This window comes from Ambystoma mexicanum, chromosome 1q (assembly GCF_040938575.1).
Source record: "Ambystoma mexicanum isolate Mex_15411 chromosome 1q, UKY_AmexF1_1, whole genome shotgun sequence".
In the NCBI taxonomy this organism is placed as follows: Eukaryota; Metazoa; Chordata; class Amphibia; order Caudata; family Ambystomatidae; genus Ambystoma; species Ambystoma mexicanum.
This window is the reverse complement of record NC_090922.1, coordinates 1,026,259,653-1,026,285,431: the sequence shown is the minus strand read 5'-3', so window position 1 is coordinate 1,026,285,431 and position 25,779 is coordinate 1,026,259,653. Positions and strand designations below refer to the sequence as shown.

The window sequence follows — 25,779 nt, the reverse complement described above, 5'->3', positions numbered from 1 at the left end:
TGCGCAACCCAGGAGTTACAAAGCTATCGGCGCATCACTGGGTACTCACGTGTCCAGTTGAATACTGGAGGGGTGTAGTCACTACGGACGCATCTCTGTCAGGGTGGGGAGCACACCTCTTTCACCACACAGCTCAGGGTCTCTGGTCTCACACAGTGGCCAAGAATCATATCAATCTGCTAGAGCTTCTGGCAGTATTTAGAGTGCTTCAAGCGTTTGAGCCCCACCTGTTGAACCTGTCAGTGCAGATCCTGACAGACAGCACAACAGCAATGTTTTACCTAAACAAACAGGGAGGGACTTGTTCGCCAAATCTGTCCAAGCTTGCCCAGAAAATCTGGAAATGGGCACTCAGACAGAACGTTTACCTGTCGTCTCAACATGTTCTCAAGAGAACAAGAATGGTGCCTACACAGAGAAGTCGTAGAAGACATCTTCTCACAGTGGGGTTTCCCCACTACAGACCTATTCGCCACAAGCGAAAACAGGCAATGCCCAGGATTCGCATCCAGGTTCCCCCAGCCAGACTCCAAGGGGAACGCCCTGTGGATGAACTGGTCAGGGATGTTTGCCTACGCTTTTCCACCAACCCCTCTCATGAGGAAGGTGGTCAACAAGATGAACAGGGAATCGATGACGCTCATCCTAGTTGCTCCCATGTGGGCGAGGCAACCGTGGTTCCCACACCTACGCAGACTAGCACTGTGCGAACCCATCAGACTCCCGTGCTGGTACAACCTACTGTATCAGCACCAAGGTCAAACAGTGCATCCTCAACCCAGCTCAATGAACCTGGCAGCATGGCTCCTGAGGTCATAGAGTTTGGACAGCTCTACTTACCACAGAGATGTATGGACATCCTAAATGAATCTAGGAAACCTAACACGAGGCACTGTTACTTTGATAAAAGGAAAGGATTTGGTATCTGGTGCCAGAATAAGCAAATCAACCCAGTTGATTGCACTCCTTCCAATATTGACACTTACATGCTCCACCTGCTGGATGCACGCCTGGTATTTAACTCACTAAAGGTACATCTGGCAGTGCTTTCAGCCTAAACCACTTCCCACAACAAGGTTTCGTGGTGGAAAGTACCAGTGGTTAAAGCCTTCATGGAAATGGAAGGAGTAAAGAGACTCCCCCCTCCAATTTCAAACCCACCACCTGGTTGGGACCTTAATGTGGTGATTGCTAAGCTCATGGGCCCACCATTTGAACCCATGCATAAAGCCAGTCTCAAACACCTGACCTATAAAACTGCCTTCTCAGTAGCCATTACATCCATAAGAAGGGTCAGTGAAATTCAGGCTTTGTCAGTGCAGGTTCCTTTCTTTACTGTTCATAAGGATAAACGGGTTCTACAAACACACCCTAGGTTCTCACCTAAGTTTATTTCTAAATTCCACGTTAACCAGTGCATCGAGCTTCCGGCCTTCTTCCAAGAACCCAAAAGCTCTGCTGAGGTGAAACTACACACTCTAGATGTGCAAAGAGCGGTCCTCTACTATGTAGACAAGACCAGACCGCTAAGGAAAACAGACCAACTGTTTGTCTCCGTAGCTACAGGCAGAGAAGGAGATCGGGTTCCCAAGGGTGCGATCTCCAAATGGATATTCAATCGTATCCAACTATGTTACTCCCTTTCTGAAAAAAATCTGCTTTTTATGCCAAGAGCCCACTCTAAAAGAGGCATTGGGGCCACTCTGGCTTTCATTGCAAATGTACCCCTTGACACCATTTGCAAAGCAGCTACTTGGAGCTCTATTCAGACTTTTACTCAGCATTACTGCATTGACACTCATTCCCAGACAGATACTCAAGTGGGACAAGCGGTTCTAAGACATCTGTTTGCTCAGGACCCTTCTCACATCCCACCTCCTTCTTCTAACACTGCTCGCTAATCTATGCACAGCATGTGATCAAAGCAGATTCCACAAGCCTCAGAAGGGATACATTAGTCACCATAATCGTATTTCTGATGCTTGTATCTGCTTAGATTCACATGCGACCCACCCCTCCTCCCCTCTGAGAGAAGGCGCATGGATGCTTGTAGTCTTATCTTCCTATCTATCTGCTTGGATAATCTGTACACAAGCTACTCCTCATGCTACCTCATGGCAGAAAAAATTCAGTCTGAGGGTCCTACACGCGTGAGGGATCATGGGTACAGTGGACGTCACACTAGGGATAGTATTACTGGCACGCCCTGTGTCGACGCCCATTTTCGAGTTTCGACTGTAAGATGTGTGTGTGTGTGTGTGTGTGTGTGTATATATATGTATAGGTTTGGTTTTATATATATACACACATCTGGGATACATTACTCACCGTTATCGTATTTTTGATGCTTGTATCTGCTTAGATTCACATGCTGTGCATAGGCCGACATCTAGTGGAAGCTGCAGAGTATTACAGTTTGTTTTAAATATATATATAATGAGGGTTGCGGGGGGTTTCCCCCGCGCATATGTAACAATTGACCTTAACAATTTGGTTAATTGTGATTTGAACAATTGTAGTTCGAACAATTTGTATACAACCGAGCAATACATGGGAGGAACATCCAGTCGAAAGAACGTTACCAGGGGTAAGTAACGTGTTCTTCTGTGTGAAGGATAGAAATGCATGTTGGAGAGATCCGGTTCAGACCATTACGCTCGCACTTCAAAAACAATGCATGAAAAGTTCAGAAATGGCCCTCTCATGTATTTCGTCGTTCCTCTGCACCTAGTCCAAAGAGGAGCGGGGGAGGATTATCATTTGTGTGCATATCGATGAGCTTCCCATTTGTGAACTTAGTATACTCATTCAAGTGTGCAAAAACACCCCATTATTTGTGAAAATCGTTAAATGGATCTAAAAAGGGCATCTTAACTGTTACTACAGCCACTACTACTAAATCTATGGTCATCAGTGTTGGTACTGCTACTACTACTTTCACCAAGAATAAAACAACTTTTTCTGGTAATGCAAATCTGTCTACTGACATCGCTATTACAACTAATTATTGTATTTGTACTGCAAATACTACCAATGTACTACTGCAACCATTTACACATTTATTAATACTACCAATTTTACTATACATATTGAGATAAATACTATAGCTGTCTTCTACTTTTAATGATTCTACTGGTAGTGGGATCTGTAGCATTAATGGTAGTACCTGTAGTTTTACTGGTTGTGTTCCAGTATCACTAAGGTTTGAGAATCTCGGTCCTATATATATTCACATCTTTATGTGTTCGTACTTAACATAGCAACAAAGTTGAAAATGAAGTAGAAAGTCCTGTACATGTTAAAACCTCTAAAGGAAATATGTTCTTTGTATGTTTCTTCTACCCATAATATATACGTTGACTGACGTACACTACACATATTTCGCAAAATTGTACAAAGTTATTACTGTCTAGACTCTACAGAAACCTGCTTAAAAGTGCTTGCCGTGCAACAAAGCATTAAAACATCGATCAGTTAACAATCACAATAGTAAGAATCAATATTATTGCACATTATATGCAAAATTCTTTCATTAAAGTATAGTTTGATCACTGTACAGTAGCATAAGGAAAATCATATGTTGGGTAAAAAAAGTACATAACAAACATAATGGTGACCATTCCTTTTTATTTTAAAATGGACATTGTTATACAATAGCTTCCTGCTCATGGCACACAAAAATAAATTGGCATTCATTACGCATAGAAATGTCTTCATCTCAAGCACAGAAAAACTCAACATTTCTCTCTTACAGGTCTTTGAACTTACCATGTTAGCAAATAAGCAACAATTAGAGCACACTTTACAAAGTTTTTACAAAATGAAGTATTGCAGCACTTAGAACAATAGCTCTGCATACATAATAAAATCATACATTATATACATGTTTTACACTCACTTCCTACCCTTTGAAATGTATCATTTGACAATGTACAGCACATTCATCCAGACAAATGTTTTAAACCATTCTTGTCCACAATTAATGACTGTATGATTTCCCGCTCATTTTAAGAAATACATATTAGGGTAGCTTTATATAGTTATTCTGTCATTATATGTACATTTTCCAGTGCACAGCATTACCTTTTTCTATCGAAATAACAGGAAATGCTGCTCTGGATGTATCATTTTCCAAACACATTTCTAGCACTTGTAAGGGTATTGATGAAGGAAGCTGACACAAAGGTGCATGTTTTTGGTTATAGATTTTTATGTCTGTAAATAAGAAAACGTTCTCGCTATCCCTATCTAATAAGAGGGGTTTCCCTGCCTCAGAACTAATACTAAAAGGGTCCTTCAGAATGTCCAACAAATAGATCTGCACCGTCCTGTGTCATAACCTGCTTCTATCGCTCACACTACAACTAATGGATAAACGAACACAAATTTCCTATCTCAGAAGAATGGCTCCCTTCTTCTGCTTCTCGGATAATGTCCCAAAAGGTTGTACTCTTACAAAAAAAATGCCTGCGGGAATTACCCTCTTCCGCTGGCTTGTGGGTTTCACCCAGTCTTTATACAATCGCGTCCAGGAGAATGGCTCTCTTCTCCTGATGTAGATCTACACAATTTTCAATAAAACCAGGGGGAATGACTCCCTTCCATTGGTATCTCCAGCACAACTCTCAACTCAGGACCAAGAGAATGCCTTCCCTCTCCTGTTTTTTTTTTGGCACAGTTCACAACAAGACCAGCGGCAAGGATTCCCTTCCACTGCCATCTTTATCACAACTCCTGGTTATGTACCAGGAGAATGACTCCCTTCTCCTGGTATTTCTTGACAGTTCTTTCTTATTGCTTTCTTTAGAGTCACAGAACCTTCTCTGGTGGTCACTGGTTTTCTCTTTCCCACTGTGATGAGGAAGATTTCCTCTTAGGCCCTCAGTATCTGTCTGGCAATGATTTAAGGAAGGTGATGCCGGAGGCACGACTGAGACTGTCTAGCTCCAATTGGTCCACTCCCACTGGGACCAGAGAAAGCTGTTAGGGCGTCTCTCTGCCTGTTTCCGCATCCCCTTCGGGTCTCCTGTACCTCCCCTTACCTTCTTGGGGGCTTTGGTAAATCACCAGGGCTTCCTGGGACCGGGATCGACTCTGTTGTCTCTTTAGGCTTCTCTCCTTGTCAAGATCTGCAGCGTGGCATCTCCCCGCACAGCTCAGCTTACTTCCTTCTATCAGTCCTGTGCTCGAATTGCCACCGGCAGACCCAACGGAGAACTCTCACAGCTGTTTGCCAGCATTCTCCACGTCTTCCTCCTGCAGGATTTGAATCTCACACAGTGGCGATCTGCTACACCTGCTTCCTCTCATGGCTTGACTGCTCCGTGGCCGGGCTTGACTGCTTTGATAGTCCTTTGTTCCTTTTTATACATTGCATCCAGTTCCTCCCATGCGGACTGTAATAGTCCTTCATTTCTTTTAACAACTTAATCCTCATGCCTCTTCGAGGCCACCTCATAACAGTGTTAGCACAGTCAATTACCTTCATGTCTCCTGTGCTCTTCCTCATCCTAGCACGTTTGGCTTTATCTCCTCTGTTATAACAATACATAGGTTTGCTTTCAATGTAGTGGTTCTGAACATTAAGGATGGCTAGAGAATGTCGGGGAGTGGCAAAATTCAATGGGCTGTACCTCAGGTGATCATCCTTGTCACCATAGGGGGAATCCCTCCCCATGAGTCCTCCCACTTTAAACCATCCGTGGGGGGACAATTGGCTAGCTGCCTCACCTCCCTAGCTTCATGGAAAAGTCCTCCCGCTTGGGGAGAATTGACAACACATTGTGAATCATCCCACAGTAAATAGAGAAGCTGTAAGTCACTTAACAAAAACACAAGTGCAGGGCCGCTGTACAGTGGTCCAATGTTCAGAGCACAGTGAGTTACAAGTTCAACATGGTGCTCATTAATAGTCCTTTGAAAGCACCAACATAGAAATAAGACTGAAGTCCCCAATCGAATAAAGTGGCTGACACTTTCACGATCACACATTGTACTTTAGAAACTTCTGCTTCTCCAAATGTCTAGCATGAAATGATGGCCCTCATTCCGAGTTTGGTGGTACCGCCGGTTATTCCAGCGGGATGCCACCAAAACGGAAATAGCGTTCCTGCTGCCTGATACCCTGATATTTCCGGGATATTACAGGCGGCGGGAATGCTAGTAACATCCCATTCTGCGGAGTCCCATAGGATTCAATGGAGGTGTTAGCTGCAATCACGGGCACCGGTAGTACCAGTGCCAGTAATTGCGATTTTGAATTTATTTTTTGTTGTTTTTTTTGCCAGTGGGGCCCTGATCTACTGGCGGGTCAGTCCTGGAGGTAGATCAATGGCCACCCGATGGCAAATGTGTGTTTCCCCAGTCTGGTAAAAATGCTGGTGCCGGAATTACCAGCAATTTAACCAGCATTATTTCCAGCTCGCGGAAACTGTAATGAGCCCCTATATGTGTTTTTCTAATCGGCTTAAACGATATCACAACACAGAATAAATCCATACACCAGCCAATCACAAACACCTTGACACATATACTAATTCTGCTCAAACTCAGACAGCACTCAGGCATTCGCTTTCATTTAATGCAGATCTCTCACAGAGTGAAGACATGAATCCTCAAGTTATATGATAGATCTATTGGTTAATGATGTATTGCAGATCTTTATATTTGGACATTGATCTGAATTTTCTAACTTTTAAAACTTTTAAAATCAATTTGTTTGGCAATAGATTTTTTACTTTCTACGACAAACAGAAAACACTGTAATGTCATACTCTTATGTCACAAAGGTAATGATCGGCGTAATGCATGTGAGATTTCTCTGTTTGACATCATGATACACGATTTGACAAAACCTCTGAAACTGTTCCATCAAACCATTTTATTTTTTTTTCTAATATAACGCAGAGACAAAAATGGAAGCGGACAGCCAGATGTAATTCTAACATTGAGATATTGTGGAGAAATGTCAATAAGGTCATTTCTGCTTTTCCCTCCAACCATAAAATGTATTGGATTCCCAATAACATCCGTTTTGTATCTAACCTTTATAGACATGGAATGCATTTGACCAATGCCAGAAATTGACCCTTCCTTAAAAACATTCTGTTAACTTTCAAATGCTCTTAAATAACAAACGCAACATTACTAATACCCATTATTTACATAAGAAGCTATGTTTAAATTAAAAAAATGTGTATAAACTCTCCAGTATTCTTGCAGGATATCCACACTGATTTAATACATACCATAGTTATATTTAAAGCACAAGTTCATTATTTTTCTGCAACAATATATATTGGTACAAGATTTTCGGACCCAGGCAAAATTACAATTTGAACATAAAGAAAAACAGTAAAATAATGGCAATATATAAAAAGGAACAACAACAACTTTTCAATATTATCCAGAATGTTTTAACTTATAACTGTACCAGTTATCGTGGGAACAAAGGTGTACCAACACGTGGACTCTCTTTGGCACCGGCTCCATCCGTTGATATATTGCTTATTCCAACAAGATTTTCACAGCGATACATAATGCCACAACAACATTTTCAGGCCCATGCAAAATTACAAATTGAACCTAGGGAATCTCAATAAAATGTTGCCAATATGGACAATGGGTAAAAACATTGTTTCTAATGGATTGTGTCCTTCCACAGATTCCACATCTTTGATATACCGATATCCTGCTTGAAGTTCGAAAACATTTCAACAGACAGTGCCATGTGTCGTCGAGTCGAAGTCTCTCTGCAGCTTCCATTCCCTCATTCAGTGCTGGAATAAATAGCACGCACCATGCCCATTGCCTCAGTTGCGTTGTTCCGCATGCACAGCACACTTTAGAACGGACCAATCACCTCAACGATTTTTCTGTTGCGTAGGTAAGGTCAAGTATTTGTACTCTGAAGACAGATTTCAAGACGAGTGCGGACTGTGACTCGAAGACGTTGATCACAGATTTGTGCAGATATGCCTCTGGTGTCTAGGTGTGCAGCTCAAGGTCGACGATTGTGGGTCGTGTTAATGCATAACTAGCAAGGTTTTGAGGGAGAGGAAATCAAAACTCACAGTAGGCTGGTTGGTGTAAAAATCTCCATCTACTCCTTCAAAGAGGAGGTCATCCGAATACAGTATTTTGAAGGGCAGGTCTCGTCAGAGGTCAAAGAACGCTCAAAACATTCTAAGCGCCGAGGTCCAGGAGCTGTTTCAGGCACTCTTAATCGTTGTCTTCTCGGGGGGAAAATCCAAGAAGAGGCGCCTTCGCTCGTCATCATCGGACTCCTCACCGACAGGTTGAAGGTATGTTTCTGCATGAATCTGTCTCTAAAGCAAATTGGTAAGAATTCCATCTACAGAGGGTGGAAGTGTATTTGAAGGTGGACCCTCCTGGTCCCGGGAAACAGCCAGAAAAGGCTATCGACCCCATTGTGCCTCATAAGGCCGACAGGGAGTCGTTGAAGGCTACGTCTTGTGCGTCAAGGAGCCCAGGTCGTAAGTTGGAGAAGCTTTCTCGAGTGGCATTGACGGTGTCATCGACATGAGAAAAGTCAAAGCCACTGGGTTCTTCTTCTACCTTATTGCCGAACTTGATGTGGAGGCCTTTGATGCCAAAGCCATCAAAGTCATCCTCCCACCCCTTGTCAAAAAAATACTTTTTAAGTCTAGGGATCTCATTACATGTTTGCTGGTATCCTGGAGGTATTACCGGTGGGATACCGGCAAACGATGATACCGTTTCCGCCACTTGGTCTGCCGGAATTACTGGTTGAATTTGTCTTTTCCAATGTCTGGGAAGGCGTTGTTCCGCCTGTGTGCAACGTGCGGACTGAAGAAAGTCTACGAAGGAGATGGGCACATGGATTGCCTTTATTGTCTTCACCCGCATCATTCTGTGGACAGCTGTGAGATTTGTAAAGGATTCTCACAGAAGACGCTGAGAGACCGTAATAGGCGTCTTGTGACGTGGCTGAATGAAGGGGCCTACCCTTCATCGGAGGTAGGGTCTGCACACAGTCTGGCATCGAGACCTAAGTCCCTGGTAGTTCATCGCCGCTCTGTATCTGCAGAGCCTTCGGCGAAGAAGCCACGTTCTACAGACAAACGTCCCTTGTTGGGAAAACATCCGGCGAAAGACTCCTTTTCGTCATCAAAGCATGGTCGTGTGGACCAGGACCGCCAACAAGGAACATCTTCCTCTTCGTCGAAAAAAGACGGGAAAGATCCTTTAAAGACCTCCTCCTCAGGGGACCATCACAGGTCTTCCTCGAGTAGAGACTCGACGAAGCATAGGTCTAGCTCCAAAAAGGAGGGATCGCCTAGAGAGCCTGTGTCACAGCTACCACCGTAGTCAATGGGAGTCCCGTGGTCGACTGGTTCATTACCACGTGCGCAGGCAAAACCTGCAGTGGCCTCGTCGACCCCAGCATCGACGATTGAAGGGGCTCCGAAATTTACTTCATCGACGGTGGATCCTCCAGAGGTTTGGCAACCGGCAGTGTACGATACAGTTTTGCCAGATACCCTTTTGCAGCAGGAATCGGCTTTCTCAGTATCGTCGATGGAGGAAGACGGTGAACAGATTGTTTGTCCAGCTGATCTTGGCTTGCAAGGTGTTGGCTCGTCGACGGTCTCGGAATGCAAAATACCCCTGTTACATTGTCTTTGCTAAATCCGCAGTCAGTGTTATCCTCACAGGTGTTGACCACGCTGCAGTCTCTCTTAAGCCAATTAGACGCAAGGTTACCCCCCATAGGTACCCCTCCAGGGATACCAGTGATACCTGCCGACGACGCGCCAGGTCCCACTCCACGGTCAACGTCAACGACTGGGTTGCCGGCCTCCAGTCCGGTTAGCGAGGAACCTCCCCGCTCACACCCGGAAGAAGGAGAATTGCAGGATTCGGAGTCAGATCAAGGGCCTAGAGACTCCTTCTCGGACATTTCATCGTCCCCTTCGAGGGATCCTACATGGGAATCGGAGGCGGAAGTGGAGGCTGCTAGAAGCCCGGCACAGCAGTCACCGCCAGATGACATCGGCTCCTTTCACGCTATGATGGGGAAAGCCTGTATCGAATTTGGTCTGACCCCAGAAGAAGAAAAGAAGGAATGCTTCTTATTTGACCATATGGAGAAGAGAAGGAAGCCAGTCTTCTCGGTTCCCATTCTGGACCACATCTGGCAGAAAGGCTTGTGAACCATGCGCCATCCATTTTCGGAACCTGCAATCAAGGGCAGGTTGGAAAAGAAATTCAAAGCCCTGGATTCTACTCCTAAATGTTTAACCGCACAGCCCTCCCCGGAATCAGTAGTGTCGGCAGCGGCTGCCAGAAAAGCCAGACCGCAACACAAGTGTACAACATCTCCGGACAGTGAGGTTAGAAGGCAGGATGCCTTTGGTAAGAAGGTCTTGTCAGTGGGAGCGGCGACAGTCAAGGCGGCTAACTCGTTAGCTATCATGGCAAGATACGACCGTGAAATGTGGCATCGCTTGGCCCCCATACTGGAACACCTGCATGAGGAGCACAGGAAAACAGCCATGTTACTGGTGCATGAGGGGGAGGAGGCATCAAACCACTCTATCAACATCGCCGTGGACTTGGCGGAGTTGGGATTCAAGCAAATAAATAACAGAGTGGTGTTGAGAAGACAAGCCTGGCTGAAATGTACAAACTTTAGGCCAGAGGTCCATTATAAGGTGCTCGATATGCCATGTGAAGGTGAGCAGTTGTTCGGGGAGAAAGTGTACGAGGCCCTTAAAGGCATGAAGGAAGATTCAGACATGGCAAGGTCGCTGGGAGCCTTACAAAGTGGTAGTGCATTTAGATCTTTTCGCCCCATCCGTGGAGCGTCGGGGAATTCCCGGTTCGTGGCTTCCAGGGATCGGAGTTTCAACAGGTCATCATACTCCTCCCAAGGTTACAGGCGGACTGTCCAAGTGACACGAAGAAGCCAAGATTTCCAGGTTTCTAGGAGAAGAGGAGGACAGTCTTCGTCCACCAAAAGCAAGCAATCAAAGTCCCAACAATGACGATCTTCAGGACGTCCTGGGAGGCAGTGTCCCGTCGCGTCGACAAGTGGGAAAGAATAACATCAGACCGCTGGGTGTTGGACACGGTAAAACTAGGCCACTCTTTGCAGTTCAAGAACATACCATCTCACATTCCACCTGTGTACTCGGCACAACGCTGTCGTCACATATTACAATAGGAGGTTGTGCTTATGCTGCAAAAAGGGGCTATAGAATTTGTTCCGGTGGCCGAGAGAGGTCTAGGAGTTTACTCCCGTTACTTCTTGGTCAAAAAACCTAACGGCAAGTGGCGACCCATTCTGGACCTTCGAGCTCTCAACAAGACTCTACAACGCCTGAAGTTCAAAATGCTTACACTTCAGGAGGTCATCCGATCTATACAGCCGGGGGATTTTCTGGCATCGTTAGACCTACAAGACGCATATTTCCACATACCCATGCGTCGACAACACAGAAAATGTCTACGGTTCGTGGTCGGTCAGAGTCATTACCAATTGAAAGTGCTTCCATTCGGCGTGAAATCGTCTCCCAGGACGTTCACGAAATGCTTGGCTCCAGTGGCATCATGGCTGCGAAGAAAAGGTCATCATGTCTACCCTTACCTGGACGATTGGCTGGTAAGTGGCTCATCGCCGGCGGTGGCGCAAGCAAGCCTAGAGGCCACCATGCAACTGCTGCAGCGGTTAGGCTTTTCAATCAACTTCGAAAAATTCTTTTTAGCTCCCTCAAGGAGCTTGGTATTTTTGGGCGCGGAATTCCAAACTCATTCAGGACTAGTGAAGCCATCCTTAGAGAGAGTTCAAAAACTCAAACAAAAAGCGAAGGAGTGGAAAACTGGCACCAGGGTGTCAGTCAGAAAATACATGTCGCTGCTTTGGGCCATGGCGTCATGTATTCCGTTAGTGAACAACTGTTGTCTCTTCATGAGACCAATACTGGAATTTCTGGCAGACCCATGGTCTCAAAGTCACAGATTGTGGTCCGACAAGTTGAGCATCAGCAGCGAGCTTCTACAAGCGCTTCAGTGGTGGCAGCTCTCAGACAATCTGACGAGAAGGATGCCCATGCAGGGACCGGATTTTCAGTTGACGGTGGTAACGCATGCATCTCAGACAGGATGGGGGGGCCCATCTGGAATCCCTACAGGTTCAAGGCCAATGGTCCCCAGAGGAGTCGACCCTTCACATCAATATGCTAGAGTTAAGAGCGGTACATTGGGCTTTGAAATCATTTTACCGCGCATACGGTGATCAGTGGTAATAATATTAACGGACAATACAACAACAATGTTCTACCTCAGGAAACAAGGAGGCACTCGTTCCAGAACGCTCTCGACCGAAGCTCAGGAAATATGACATTGGGCCCTCGAACAGGAGATAAACCTAGTGGCTTACCACCTGCCAGGGGTGAACAATGTGCAAGAAGACTCTCTCTCAGCAGAGAGATGCATCAACTAGAGTGGGAATTGAACGATCAACAACTGTCAAACATCTTCAAGAAATGGGGTCATCCTTCTCTGGATCTTTTTGCAACCAGAGAGCAAGAAGTGCAGACTTTTCGCCAGCAGATGGCGACAGCCCAGCTCGCTGGGGGAGACGTTTTCCTTCCCGTGGACGGGCATGTTCGCGTATGCGTTCCCTCAGTTTCCACTCATTCGACGGACTCTCCAGTGTGTTCACAAATATCCATGTTGCGTGATTCTAATTGCTCCTTACTGGGCGAGACAACCATGGTTTTTGGACCTGCTCCAGCTGTCGGTGACAGAGCCAGTGAGGTTCCAGAAGACTCCGGACCTTCTATCCCAAGACAAGGGAGCGATTTGACATCATGACCCGGGCTCCCTCAGCCTGATGGCTTGGCTCCTGACTTCTCCGAGTTTGGGGCCCTGAACATTTCTTCAGATTGCCGACGAATTTTAGAGGCAGCGCAGGCTCCGTCCACAAATACTTCATATGCATGTAAGTGGAAAAGATTCTGTTTGTGGTGTAGGGTGGACCCTCTAAACATCGCGTCAGAACAAGTTCTTACATATTTGCTATACTTAGCGAAAAAAGGGTTGTCTTTTCTCCTCCATAAAGGTTCACTTGGCAGCCATTTCAAGATTTACTCGTAAAAGGCATTCAACTCAGTTGTTCAGGGATCGACTGGTCAAGCATTTCCTGAGAGGGTTACTTCGGACCTTTCCTCCAGCCAAAAAGTTCCCTCCTAATTGGAGTCTAAATCAGGTGCTTTCAGGTCTAATGAAGGCTCCTTTTGAACCTATGTCGTCGTCATCCCTGAAATTTTTGTCGTGGAAAATTGAGTTTTTGGTGGCTATTACTTCAGCAAGAAGACTGTCGGAGCTGCAAGCACTGGTGATTGATCCCCCATACTTGCGATTCTTAAAGGACAAGGTGGAATTGGCAACCAACCCTCATTTTATACCAAAAGTTCCAACTACATTCCACAAACATTCTTCGATAGTGCTGCCAACATTCTTTGCGGCGGCCTCTTCTTTCGCAGAAAAAGCCCTCCACACGTTGGACGTCAAAAGAGCATTGAAGTTTTATCTGAGTCGTACTCAAGATTTTAGGCGCACAAGATAACTGTTTGTGGCTTATGGGCCTTCTGTAAAAAGAAAACCAATCTCCAGACAAGGACTAGCCCGCTGGGTGTCGTCAACTATTGCCTTCTGCCACTCTAAAGCAGGGAAGCCTCTGGAAATACGTCCAAAGGCTCACTCAACAAGATCCACCTCGTCATTGGCGGCATTGTGGTCCGAAATCCCGTTGGTGGACATCTGTCAGGCGGCATCCTGGTCGGTGCTGCATACCTTTACTAGGCATTACTGCCTAGAGCAACAGCATGCAGCGGATGTGCAGATGGGACGGGCAATGGTTAGAGGTTTTTGTCTTGCTGTCTGCATGTGCTGTTTTTGTAGTGCTGGTTTGCATTGCACACCTCCAGATTAGGAGTACTGCTATATAATCTATTCTAAGCATGTGAATCCATGAAAGATCCAATGCTGGAAAAGGGAGTAGTTTCTTACCCGTAACTCCATTTCTCCAGCGTTGGTATCTTTCATGGATTCACATACGCCCGCCGGCCTCCCCTGAATTCAAACTTGATATGCCTCGACTACTTTGGGGGTTAAAATCTGAAGGGAGCTGCGGGGCTATTTATGCTGTACGTCCTATTGGGTCATGCGTAAGCGGCCCAAAAGGACGTAGATAGGACACAGTGTCGAGATTTTTCCAATGGAAACCATTTAATAAATATACCGAGGGTTCCCAGCCTGACGACAGGTAATATTCTAAGCATGTGAATCCATGAAAGATACCGACGCTGGAGAAATTGAGTTACAGGTAAGAAACTACCTGGTATTGCTGGTATTACCAGGCCAGTTATACCGTGAGGTTTTTGCTGGTAGGGTGGCGGATAAACCTCCAGCTCAGAGCTGGAGGTAAATCCACCACCCTAATACCGGCATATTGTTACTGCACTGGCACATTCATAATGAGGCCCAATGGGTTCAATTTGTGAGGAAGAGGAAGAAGAGGATGATGATGATGCTCCTTTTGGACTTCAATTTGGCACGCTCAATGTCCCGGAGGAACTCATTTCTTAGGATTCCAGGATTTGTCTGTGTTTTTGAATAAGGCAAGTGGGCTAGAAACCTACCCTGAAGTGGACTTTGCCACTACAGACCCGTCGGCCCATCCCAGTGGAGCATACAGGTGTGATATGATTAAAGTGACTGAGTGCTTGGATTGAGGTAATCCTGCCAAGGACATATTGAAGGATGATCTAACGGACACCCTGGACAAGGGACCGGTTCTACCTTTTCACTCTGCTTTAAAGAACGACATTCTTGAAAACTGGTGCAAACCAGATACCACAACCGCTGTCAGCAAGGAGCTGGTTAGAAAATATGAACCATCCGTTATTGACGCAGATTTCCTTTTTAGACACCCTGGCCCTGAAAGCTTGGTAGTGCAAGCAGGCAGCTACCTCTACTTCTAAAGAAGCTGCCTACTCTACAATCCCTCCTGATGGATTATAAAAAAAATTGACACATTGGGGAAAAGGGTGTTTTCTGCCAGAAGTATGGCGCTGAAGACCATTAATGCTTATTGCGCCTTGCGCCTTGGCTAAATACACTCACACTTTGTGGGATGTTGTTGCCCAGGCATCTTGGATTATCGCCAAAGAGGAAATGAAAGAGCGGTTTCTTAATATTGTTCAAGATGGCAAATAAGAGATGTGTCAATCTCTCCAGTCAGGTCTGGATTTAACAGATAGTGCAGGTCGTTCAATGGCTTCTAGCAAAGTCACAAGAAGATTTGCATGGCTGCCTAAATCAGGATTTGCTCCTGGTATGATATTCAGATTGTAGACATGCCCTTTGATGGGTCGCTCCTTATTGGGACTAAGGCTGATGAGTCTTGAAAAGTTACAATCCTCCAAAAATAGATGCAACATCTTTGGGTGCAGCTATTCGCCAGCTTTGGCAGAATCAGCAGACCTCTCAAAGATGGAGATGTTAGTCCTTTTGGTTCATTTATTCATTCGGAACAACCAGAGGAGGAATTGCCCAGAGAGGTCAAAGAAGGCTTCCTCATAGAGAACGAGGTTGTGGAGGTAGAGCTACCCAAACAGTCACTGCCTCTTTACCTTCTGCCACAGCTACAACCCCAGAACTGCTCTGAGTACTTTATTCATAAGTCTCCAGTGGGTGGCAGGTTGACCCAGCATTGCAAAGAATGGCAAAACATTTGCTTTGGATGCTTGGGTGCTGCATACGGTAACCCAGCGTTACTGTCTCTAATTCAGATGGATCCCTGAGCAAGCAATACCTTCTGGAACCAGAACTGTTCCTTCTGCAGAAGATTCTCTCCCTGCTGGAGAAAGGTGTTGTAGAAAGGGTACCAGTGGTGGAGCAATATCAAGGCTGGTACTTACTTTCTGGTTTGCAAGAAGGACGGAGGACTACAACCCATCTTGGACCTTAGACGCTTGATCAAGATCCTCAGAAAGGACAGATTCTAGATGGTTACTCTTTTGCAGATCCTCCAGGCCTACAACTCCAGGATTGGATGGTGTCACTCGATCTTCAGGAGGATTACTTTCATGTGCCTATACATCCCAAGCACAGAAAATACCTGAGGTTCGCCATCGTCAGTTCCCACATTTTCAGTTTCAAGTACTGCCTTTCCGGCTGACCTCCACCCGAGGTTCTTCACCAAGTTGGTGGCTATGGTGGCAGCAAATCTGAGAAGGGGAGGGAGTCACATTTTTACCCTATTTAGACGATTGGCTGACCAGAGCTTGTTCTCCCGAACAGGCTCTGGATCATCTCATTAGCATTTGCTATTCACTCCACAAACTGGGATTTGCCCTCAATTTAAAGAAGTCCCAAGTAACACTTTCACAGAAGCAGTCCTGTTATCTTCATTGGGCAAGGCTTTTGTCTCTCAGTCCAGGGCTCAAAATATCTTGTAGATGATGGTGAAAGAATTTCAGAATGTCCAACATCTGCAGGCTTTTGATTTTTTGAGTTTCTGTGCCTCATGGCCTCCTGCATTTTCCTGGTGCATGAGGTCCACCTAAGGATGATATCCCTGCAGTGGGCCCTCAGATCACAATGGCCACAGTTCTCGGGCAGGATGACGGACCTTCTGTCATGACCCTTGCCCCTGGCCCTCACTGGCAAATCAGCTTTCCAGTTAGGGCCAGGTCAAAGGCCTTAAAACCCCATCCAAGACTCTCTTGGAATCAGTCCTGGCGCCTTTGGCGTCAGGCTCATAAACATCATGAAGACCAACATTAGAATGTGACTATTTACTTGGGACTATTTAACTTGGGGGGGGGGGGGGTTGAGCCAACATGGAGGCCCACACATAGATCAGTTACAAGGAACTGAGCTATGCGGTCTAGTGTTTTGGGTGTGGCAGGCCTGTGACTACTTTACCTGGACTACTTTCGGTGTGGCAGGCCTGGGACTATTTTACCTGGACTACTTTACCTGAGACTATTTACACCACACCCAAACAGCAGAACATGCTTTGCGTTATTCTGCTGTGGGCAGCGTAACGCTCACCGTGTCCAGTTCTTTGATGCCAGCTTACCTGAAACCAAGGACCTGCAGAGAGAGAAAGAACACTACGAAACTTACCTGGAACAGTATCTTGTCTTCAATCCATCGCTGACTTCAGTTCCACTCACCTGAAGGTACGGACTCCATCATCCGGCACCGCATGCATCCTGGAATACCATAACCTGGAAAGAGGAGAAAGAAGGACAGAATTAGTAAGCGTTTACTCACGTTTCCTCCTGAAAGAAGAAAGCCACACAATTCTTACATGGGTAGTCATCTCCTGGTCAGTACATTGCTGGAAGATTACGGCGCTCGGCGAGGAACATCGCAACCTGCAAGGAGAGAAAAGATACAGGTTAGCAATATAAAAGGCGAAACAGCACCGCGCATTGCGCATTACTCACCGGACAGCATCGCGCACACTGCGCTTTCGCCTACCGGCCCATGCTCATCTTCAAACTGCATGACAACACCAAAATACCTTTCCATACCTAAAAGGAAAGAAGCAAGACATTATTATTCGAACTAAGAGGAACATAAGAACTGCATATAAAGACTAAAGCAGCAAACCTATGGAGTCGCAGCAGGCCTGTATTCCCACAGAGGGGCTTGCACCAGTGAAGTACCTTGGTTGCTGCTCGCCCCCCCCCATCTACGCGCCCCTGCCACGAGGAGCAGGACGGTGAATCCACCTTTTACAATATTAAGACCCATCTTCAACCAGAGGCCTTAGCAAGGGACCGGGAGTAGGTTCGAGAGTGCAAATCCTCCAATCAGGACTGGGTGGCGTCCCCGTGGATACCAGATGAGCGTAACACCTTCTTCAGGTCCCAGCAAGGTCGTGGGGATTTCCTGTGGTGGGTCTGCAAGAGAATGTGATGAAAGGGGAACCTTTTTGGCAGCCCTCGGTGGAAATTACAGTAGATTCCTCCCTCATGGTATTGCGAGCCCACATAAACGACCTTACGATCTGCAGTTGGTGGTCTCCATTGGAATCCAGAGTACACATAAACCTTTTAGAACTGAGGGCAATCAGACTGGGGCTGCTGGCCTTTTTGCCATCCACACAGGGGAAAAACGCCCTGATAATGACAGACAATAGAGTGGTCATGCATTACGTCAACAAAAGAGGAGGACTAGGGTTACTATCACTGTGCTGGGAGGAAATGCAGTTCTGGTTTTGGGCACTGTAATTTTTCTGTGGTCTGTTCACCTAGCTGGGGAAGAGAACACAATGGCATATGTTTTGAGCAGGCAGAGCACAGTCTCCCACGAGTCGGAGTTGGCTCAGCAAGTCTTTCTAGAGATCTTTGACCTTTGGGGAACCCCTCAAGTGGATGTGTTTGTGTCCAATATGAATTGAAAATGCGATCTGCTCCGCTCCATGGAATTTCCTCCGAGAGGAGCTCCGGGGGACGTGTTTGTAGCGTACTGGGAATTTCCACTCCTAAATGCGTTCCCTCCAGTCCCATTCATTCCTCATGTCATCAGGAGGTTTAGGAAGTTCAGGAAGCACATGCGCCTCATTGCTCCCAATTGGACCAGGAGCATGTGGTACCCGGAACTCCTGGACATGTCCATCTGCCCTCCATTTTTCTTTCCCCAGACCGCAAACTTGCTTTCACAAGTGGGAGGCTGTCTTATCCACCCAGAATTCAAAACCCTGAACCTTTATGTCTGGTTTCTGAGAGGTCAAGATGCAAAAACTAGGATCTCCCAGAAGATGTTATGGAGGTGTTGCTTTCAGCTAGAAGACCAGCAACAAAAGTACTACACCGCTGCCGTTGGAACACGTTTTGCAGTTGGTGTAGGGCTAAAGATATTGATCCCTTCGCTTGTGATACTTCTACTATACTATCTTTTTTGTTGCACCTGTACCACCATTGGCTGCAGGTGGCTACTGCCAAATGCTACCTGGCAGGGTTATCCATCTGAAACGCATGCCTGTACAACGCTCTAATTTTAAGATGTCCATTGTTGTTATACAGTTTCTCAAGGGGCTTATAAATATTGTTTCTCCGGTCCCTTTCATAGTTCCGGCTTGGGATCTTAACTTGGTTTTAACATTTCTAATAGGAACGCCATTTGAGCCTCTCCATTCCTGTCCACTTAGGTTATTGACACTGAAAACAGTTTTCTACTAGCTATCCCTTCTGCTCGCCGATGGAGTAAGCCTAAGGCATTATTGTGTAAACCCCCCGTTTACTATATTTTCAAAAGAAAATGTTGTTTTGATGGTTCGCCCCTCCTTCCTTCCCAAGTTGGTGTCAGAATTTCACCTGACATAGAAAATACCCTTGCCGACATTTTATCCACCTCTTCATCCTCCCACGGAAAGGAGAGAGCTTACATCGACTGGATCCTAAGAGAACTTTAAGCTTCTATATTACCAGACTAGCGGATGTCTGACAAGATTATCCACTTTTTGGTGATTATACCGGATAATTCTGTGTATTTCAGAATGTTATTCTCTGTTCGGGAAGGATTTCCCTGATAATTTAAGGGCACATTCTACCAGAGGTTTGGAAACCACCTCAGCCCTACAAAGAGGTGTACCGGTGCAGGACATTTGTAATGCTGCAACCTGGTCTTCGATACACACCTTCTAAAAATATTACTGCCTAGATTCCTTGTGGGGTCGGGATGCTAGGTTTGGGAAAGCCATTTTACACAACATAAACCAATAAAAAATCCATTGGTCTATCAAAAATGAGGAATCCGTGGGAGGAAACAATCAATTAGAAGAACAAATTACTTACCCCTGGTTATGTTCTTTCTACTGGATGTTCCTCCCACAGATTCTTTTAGTTAATCAACCCAAAGCACAATAAAGAATTACATTGAAAAAATGTCACTTCCTCTCCACCAACTTCTCCTCCCCCTTCTTTGCTCCTCAACACCCACTCCTCATTGGTCCTTAGGTTTTCCAATGTCTCCCTCTTCTCTTCCTGCACTTTGATTTCCACCCACCTCTCCTGCTTTTTCACCTCCTCATTCACCTGCTCCGGCCTCTCCTGCTTCACCACCGGTGCCTGCTTTTTCACTTTCTCCAATCTCACCTGCTTCACCCCCTCCTGCACGTTACTCTCTGCCACCACTCTGCTCCACACCAATCGGCTGTTCCAGACACCAACACTTTCCATCCCTCTTCTTGAATTTTTATATTTGGTCATTCCCATCCCCACACCTGCCTTCTAGCCTAGTTCTCTACTGGGCCAGTTCACTTTCTTGGATTTATTACGATCGCACATGCGCATTGTGATGCGCACATAGGGTGTGAGCGGAGCTGACAGGATCTGTGTCTCCTTTGAATTCTCCTGCCTTCTCACCCCGGCATCTGTGAACCTGTTTGGGGCTGCTCTGAGGTCAGGAAAATGGGAATCTCTTAGAAATAGTGCGAACACTGCGTGTCTGGGCCTAAAGGATCGGAAAATGTCTATAAAGTGTTTTGGGATTCATCTTTTAAAGACGCAGTGCGGCAGCTTGCACAATAAGGTGGCCCACTGCCCCTTTCCACCAGTTCTGTAGGGGTGAAGAGGGCAGTGGATCCTCCCTATACTGTATCATGATTTGCTCCCACACACACTCTAAGGTCTAGGCGGGGAACATTGTCACAGTTCACATATATGTAGATATGCAGAGACCTTTGTGCATCCTGCATGCATATATGTTCAAATTCTGGCAGAGCTATTTTTTACTTTCATTTTTACAGAGTCTATAAAATGAATACAATTTTTTTTACTTGCATCAAGATGTGTTATTTAAAATGTTGTGAAGCAACTATAACTTGCTGCAGTGAAGTTTACTGCTTCTCCAGGTAGCCTTTCGGCTGTACTGTGGTTTTTGGACCCTCACACTGAACAAAACAATATAAAGAAAGTAAATGGCAATGCAACATGACAACAAGATTCACAGTGTTTAAATGACCTTCCGATGTCATGGGTAATTTCCTTCCCCAGGATTCAATGTCACCTCCGTTAATGTTCAACCATAGAAAGTGATGTCTGAGATCAGTTCTTGAGGTTTCAAAATCAAAGTAAGGATTGTTAACCAAAGTTCCAATGATAGCAATGACAATACAATATTCGGGGGCTGACTAGACTCCAGATGTGCTTAGGACTAAAAGTCTGAAATTCTAAATGTTTAGGAACAAATGGACAGCTGCCTAACCATCGGGAGCGCAGACTCTCCCCTTTGTCTCCAAAGTGTGATTATGTGAACTGTTTCCTCTCAGGTGTTAAGCACTAGTCTAAACATGAATTTATGAACAAATCTCCATGTACATTGCAAGTTGTATATATAGTAATTCTTTATTCAATGCGCTTGCTATGCCGACATGTGTTTCGACCTCTGGTCGTTCTCAAGGATACAGTTGTGCTTATAGAATCATCAGGTATACTTACCAGTTCCTTTACCATGAAGCAACACGAGTAATTTTATTTTGATGCCCCCATACGTGGGTCCTAAAGTTTCTTTGGGCACTGTTATCCTGTTCCATGTAGATTTGCAATTCTGATTATCTTTGAGGTTAATACCTCTGTTAGATGATAGTTCCTCTTAGTAGCTGAAATAATCGAGGGTGTCCTGTACGGAGTCTGTAACACGTGTCAGCATAGCAAGCACATTGAATAAAGTTTTTCTATATGTAAAACTAGCAATGTACATGGAGATTTGTTCATACATTCATGTATTGACTAGCGCCTAAGACCTGAGAGCAAACAGTTGACATAGTTCCAATGATAGCAAGTCTCTTTTCCTTGGTAACATTTCCACTTTCAACTTCCACCAAATAACACCAATGGTAATTCTAACAATTTTGAACTGTCATTTCCTCAAGAAGACGTGCCACAGTTCAAAAGAAATGCATTTTCAGAACTATTAGTGATGCACAGTTCTCGGTTAACAGTTCTCTTGGTTACAAATTTAGAGTTGACCATGGTATATTTGTCAGGATGACTTCTTGGTACTGCTGCTTCCACTTCAACAACTTCACTTTTACTTTGTTTACCATGAGAACAGTCATCTTTGTCTCGCAGTACTCCTCTTGGTCTGGACTGCTACAATGTTGCATCCACTGATAACCAGATATACCACCACTGTTTCAGTACTTGGAACTACTGCCACAGCTTCAGTGTTGTGTACTCTCCTCAAAAGGGGCAGCCTACTTGCCTTTCTTGTCTGTCTGCCACAACAACAACCTGTATTTGCCTTTGAGACTCACTTCTCTCTGTCCTCCACAGTCTCTGGCACTACAGGTTGTGTCAACTTCAAAATAGTCTTTACATGCAACCTGCTCCCCTTCCCCAACTTTACTTGTACCTTTCTACCAGTTATCTGCCCAATTAATTACCCAGAAATCTTGGTGCCACTCTCTTAGCTTCGGGTAACATTTGCACACTTGTATCTTAGGCCAATGAACAGTTATTAACTTCACAATACAGTTATATTGCTTCTTCACTTTGAGAAAGGATGTTTTCACTGTAATAAAGGAGAGCCTCTTTGCTTGGGAAATGCTTGTTCTCTTCTTCAATAATATAAACACTTTAACTTATTATTCTTGAAATCTTTGCCTTGTTAAAGTAAAGGATAGAATGCAGTCTATTTTCAAAATTCCCACACACAACCACATCCTGATGTTGTTTTCAGAGGTTTAAAGCTTTTAAAGTTCGGTATTGAATTGTATTCTCATGTAAAGTGAAGGCTAAGGTTCAGCCCTCCTTTGGGACTCATTATTAGGCACACACGACCATTTCTTTATGTTGTATACACAAGTTAAAGGTTTTGACAATGTATTTGGTAATGAGCTTCGCAATGTTCACCTTCCTTAATTAGTGACACGACACCACCACTATCCTTCAGATAGTAATAGTCTTAGAATAGTGAACAATGGATGTAAGCAGTAGTCCTTTCTACGCAAGTAAAAGGTCTTTTTGTTGGGGGGAATTCTCTGTTTAGGCTGAATTTCCTAACCTAGTGAGTCCCCCAGCAGCTTTGCTGGATTTCTGGAGTTTGTTTTTTTCCATCCTGCCAAGAGTGAGACTCTTTTTCTCCCACTCTTGGACATGAATGTGTGTAATTCCTTTGAATGTCAATGTGTCCTTTACTCCATAGGGTCTCATATGTTTTACTATGTGTGTTACAACGCACCCTCCGTGCCGTAGCACTGGGGCGTCCTAGCGGACCTCCATCATAGACTCCATACCCGGGGACTGACTACTGTCTCCCCAGGCATGTAAAGTCACCATTGGCTTTACTAGACCTAAATTTACTAACAGAACTAGTACAAACCATCCTATTGTGGACGTACTAGTAGGGGTAATTCGATTACTCCTGAGTCTGTTATTCGAGGGGGCACTGTCCCGTCCCCCCTCGTCGAGTTTTGGCTGGTGGCAGTGGAAACTACTTGTTATATTCGACCCCGAATATAACCCTATGGGATTCTTCCCATTGTTGGAGATTGATACTTTTCCTCGTTAATCTCTAACATACCACCGGTTTACTTATCTTAAATAAGTCTATCGGATGGTATTTTCTGCCAGAACTCGGTTGTTAAAATGGCGTCTGTGTTCGTCTCTGTGAGTCCTAAACCAAAGGTTGAGCCCTTTGTTCCACTTTTGGTGGGCTTCTGTACAGAGACCCTCCAAAGTGTTGCCAGGCTGTGGGAGGGGGTTTAGGCACCCTGGACTGAGTTGCCTTGCCAACTCAGGTCGCACTCTGGTGTGATTGGCCCAAGTGGTGAGCCACCCCGCTCACCACTTAGCGTGTTTTGATTGACAGCTAGGCTGAATGAATGGGGGTTTTCTGCATAAAAGCAGGGCTTTTGGGACTGGATCTTCAGAAGTCGCCACAAGACCTAAGAATCCGACGAGGGTAAAGCTGAGCCGACCTGCAACGACGACACCTCCGGTGGAGCCCTGCGTAACCGAACCGACTCACCACTTCCCGACGACAGAGGAGATCTCCCTGCCGGAGAGTCTCTTCCCCTGACTGGTGGGAACAACCAGTCCCCCTTTGCTTTTTCTTCGCTCCAGGACGCAGTGGTTGAATTGCCCGTGCAGAGCACCTCGGTACCCGGATAGCCACTACCCCTGTACCGCGACCAAAAGGTGGTGCCTTGTGACGGAGCACTCCGCGGCTGGTCTCTTCCCTGGTGGTGCGCCGGACTTCACTTTTCTTCGACGAGGAGATCATCTCTACACTTGCAAAGACCCGACGTGCATCCACCACTAGGAACAACTGCCCCCGCCGGAGCTGTCTCTCCACAAACAAGGTACCGTGTCCGCCTGGCTTCCCTTTCTGCCGGATAGAGTGAGGTGTCTTAATCCTCGCCTTTCCATTGGGTCGCCTCCAAGCTTTCTTTAACGTGTTGTTCTGAACTGGTCCAATCTTTCCAAAACAATTTGCGATAAAGACTCGAAGCGCATTTCCACTGAGACACTTTTTGGGACATATCGCCTTGCCTCTCTCTGAGTGGGCCTGGCCTCTGAACTTTGTGATCTGCAGTGGACCCTGCCTTACTTGCCTTGCATTTGTCCGTAAAGTATTGGTACCGAGTTGACTTCATAACCTGCCTTATTTTTCTCTCCCGTCCTAACGAATACTAGAGTGCCATCTAGGTTAAAGCATACACCTCTGTCTGCAAATAAGTGATGCCGGTGAACCTACACTTGTCGAACTATTGTTAGGGGGATTCATCTTTTTCTTCGTATAGTAATTGTGATTGAAGTTGTTTGCCGTATTAGTGCCAGAGTGTTTTCCATAGATGTGTTGTTATAAATAAATACCTTTATATCTTTACACCGAAGCCTTGTTCCGTGTTTGCTTGTTCTACTGTGTAGATTGCCCTATATTGTATACTCCACATACTGCCTAACTCTTCTTGAGGGAAGTCTGACTGCTCAGCCACAGCTACCAAGTGAATCTGTGTGGCACAGACTGCTACCAAGTGGGTTTACTGCCAAACACCTGTAGTCCTAAATCTTTTGCAGTAGTCCCAGAGGGAACTGCACAGGTTTCCGCCTAACACTTTTCATGTGCACGCAAGTGCTACATTTCCCATTATTCAAGTAAATGAACAACTTCTACTCACTTTACTCATATGTGAGTGAACAGGGTACTGGATACTGTTGCTGCCAGTGCTTGCGCAAGGTATTAAAACGCTGTGCTTCACTCACCGGCTTCTGGTACACTTGTTCTGTGGGTCACACTGCTTCTACGGCCTCTAGCACAACATCTGCTGCTTCTGGCTGCTTAAGGACCTGACCCTCCCTCTGTGAGGGTGCCTACGGTCCGGCACCCGTTTCTGGAGCCCCTCTCGCTCCTGAGACCCATGGCTTGGTAACTGCTCCTCAACTCCGTCTCCTGAATGTTCAGTATGGAGCAACCACAGGAATCAGGCTGTCAAGGGGAAAGACAGCTCTGCTGCATGCCTTCCACTGTGCAGCCTCTGCACTACAGAGTTTGGGGAACAGGACCCTCTCATAACACCCAGGTGAAATCTGCTGTCTCCATGTTCCAGCATTCCTCTTGTTCTCCTACAACCGCCTGGTCTGTCAGCCTTGTGTCTTCTTCCTTCTGCTACTACTACGGTTTACATTCCAGTCACAGGTCCAGCTCCCTTCTCTACTTGCAATTGCCTGCACCTGAGGGGGCCTATTATGCCTCCGAGGTTCC

The 25,779-nt window shown here is 45.6% G+C and overlaps 1 protein-coding gene across 1 annotated transcript in view; it reads left to right on the top strand.

Annotated features, from left to right (window-relative positions):
- The window catches only part of DNAI3 (dynein axonemal intermediate chain 3), a 2,012,519-nt gene that overhangs the window by 1,383,562 nt on the left and 603,178 nt on the right, over positions 1 to 25,779 (top strand). The window lies entirely within an intron of this gene.